Source organism: Lipotes vexillifer, unplaced genomic scaffold (assembly GCF_000442215.2).
Source record: "Lipotes vexillifer unplaced genomic scaffold, Lipotes_vexillifer_v1.1 scaffold1691, whole genome shotgun sequence".
Classification (NCBI taxonomy): domain Eukaryota; kingdom Metazoa; phylum Chordata; class Mammalia; order Artiodactyla; family Lipotidae; genus Lipotes; species Lipotes vexillifer.
The window spans coordinates 3,396,269-3,398,983 of NW_006789046.1; positions in this window are offsets into that span (position 1 = coordinate 3,396,269).

The following is a 2,715-nucleotide window of genomic DNA, read 5'->3' on the forward strand; positions in this document are numbered from 1 at the left end:
GCCCCGGAAAGTGAAAGCCCCGCGCACCAAAAAAAAAAAAAAAAGCAAAAAAAAAAAAAAAACAGAAAAAAAAAGGGAAGGAGGGAAAGACGGAACAGAGTGGGAAATCAAAGGAGAGAAAGAGAAGCAAAGGTGAACACACAGGAGAGGGAAAGTCAGGAACAGGGGAACAGATCCAGGAAGTGAATGGCTAGGAGGCTGCCGAAGAAGCCAGAGAGAGACTGGCCTGGAGGTGGGCACCGGCACCACGCAGCCCCGGAAGGGATCTCTCACCCACCAGGCGGGGTAAGAGGAACAGGCGCAGGGTCGGTGTGGGCGGGGTTTGGGGCCAAGGACTGGTGCTGGGCCTGAGTCACCCTCCATCAGGCACACAGTCTGCCTGAAGCCATGCCCGAGCACCCGACGTGTCAGGGGGTGCGGAGTGCTGGGAGGCTTCGGAAAATAAGGAAGCCCTCCTCCCGGCCACCCTTCTTGATCCACCCTGGAGCTGGCAGACAAAGTGTGGACACAGGAAAGCCCACGGAGAGTCAAGGAGAACGCATAGCCCACCTCAAGGGGTGATAAAGGCGGGGTGGACTCTGGAGTCAGGAAGACGCGAGTTCAAACCCAGACTTGGTGCTGCTGTGTAGCCTCCAGAAGTTCCTTAACGTCTCTGAGCCTCAGTCTCCCTCTGTGACATGAGGATACATGAGACAGCAGATGTGCAAGCACTGGGTCACTTTTATGACCACCCTCATAAATGTGGTCATGCCTTAATTTTGAAGTGAGTAATCCCAGCCCTAAGTGAGAAGAAAAGCTGGAATGGTCAGGGTGTCTTGGAGGGAAGACACAGCCTGGGCCCTGAGCAACCTTCGTTCACTAACTAGTCCTGGTGCTGGTTTTGAACCCACCGATCAGAGAGTAGACAGTTTCCCAGCACAGGTCTCCAAGGCAAGCGGGAAATGCCATAGAGCTTGAGCCTTCACAGGCTGGAAGGGCCTGGGCCCCGGGGACCTGGGCCCCTGGGTGTCTGTGTGACTTCCGGGTGCTAACAAGGTCCCTAGTGAAGGCACCTGGCTGGGGCATCTGGTAGGGTCGGGGACTGTGGCAGCGGCTGTCAGCTTTGCAGACAGTGGGGAATCCTTAAGGAGTGTCCAGCATTGCCCATATGCCCACAGATGGCCATGAAACGCCACAGGCTGTGGGCAGAGCTGGCAGAGGGCAAGTTCAGCCAGCCCCCAGGGGGCCCGGCTGGCGGAGTGCTCCAGGCCCAGCCTCTAGAGTGGCACTTCCTGGGCACATCACTGTGGGGTGCAGACCCCCCCTCATTGGGGGCCGTGTCTGACCTGGGGCATCAGCTGCTATCCCAGCCTCCAGGTTGGAGGGGGCAGAGCCATCCGTGAGTCACTGTGCCCATTTCCTGCCACATGGAAGCCATGGCTGAGTCACCGGCCCCCCAAAGGGGAAGGCTGGCCACAAGGCCGGAAAGCTGGAGCCCAATGGTAGCAGGAGTGGTGCGGGGTGGGGGTGGGGGGCTGGCACTGTGGTGACACTGCTGCCCTGTCCCACAGCCGAGGTGCCTCCTGCAGAACCTGGGGTCCTCCAAGTAGCACCGACCCGCAGCCAGCAGGACTAGCTCTTTGCTGGTATTTCCACACACCCCAAACCCCGGCAGTAATAACTGTATCATGCCCTTCAAAACAAAACAAAACAGAAAAGCCCAACTTTGTGTTTTGAAATAACTTCAGGCTTACAGAAAAGTTTCAAAAACACTACAAAAAATTACCATATACGCTTCACCCAAATATCCCAAATGTTAACATTATACCACGTTTGTGTTACCATTTTCTTTCCCCCTCTCTCCCCATTTTTCCCCTAGGCCATTTGAGAGTAAGTTGCAGACATGATGCCTCTTTCCCGGAAACACTTTGGCGTGTGTGTCCTAAAAACAAGGGCATGTCTTACAGAATCAATATCAATGTCAGGAAAGGGACTTTGCATCAGATGCTTTTTATGTGCCTTCTCAGATGCTCCTGGCCTACAGGGTCAGCCCTGTTGGGGGTCTCCACCTAGCCACACCTGGGGGGGGCCAGCACCCCGAGCTCTTCCCTCCCGTCCCGCCTGGAGTGCTGAAGGACCACTCGGCATCCGTGAAGTCTGGGACGTCAACTGGCTGGAGGGTGAAGCCGTGTATAAATTCCCCCTTCCTCCCAGCATCTGTGCTCCGGTCCATTTTATTCAGTCTCTTGGAAGACATCCCAGGAGACAGCAATCAGTCACATTACATTCTCAGGGGCAGGCTGTCACACAGGACCTTGCACTCAGAAGAAAGCCCCGTGCTTGGGGTTTAGTGCTCTGCAGTCACCTTGAAATTCTTCATAATTTTATCTTTCCATCTGTGTTTTCTACAGATGGGACGATGGAGCTTGCACTGGGGATTGCACCTCGGCTCTCACGTGGTCCTGCCTCCCGCCTTCCAGGGATGGGTTCTTGGTCACGGCTCTCCCACCCCCGCCCCGGCAACCCCTGCCACCAGCATCCCAGCCTTACTGCTCCCCGAGCCCTTCGTCAGCATCCCCCTCAGTGGGTACTGTTCTGCTACCCATTTTACACATGAGATAACAGAGTCTCAGCAAAGTTAACTTGCCCAAGGTCCATCAGCAATTAATGAATCTGGATTCAAACCCAGCTCTTCCTGCTCTGAAGCCCGGGCTGTCACTCAGCCACTGACCTGGT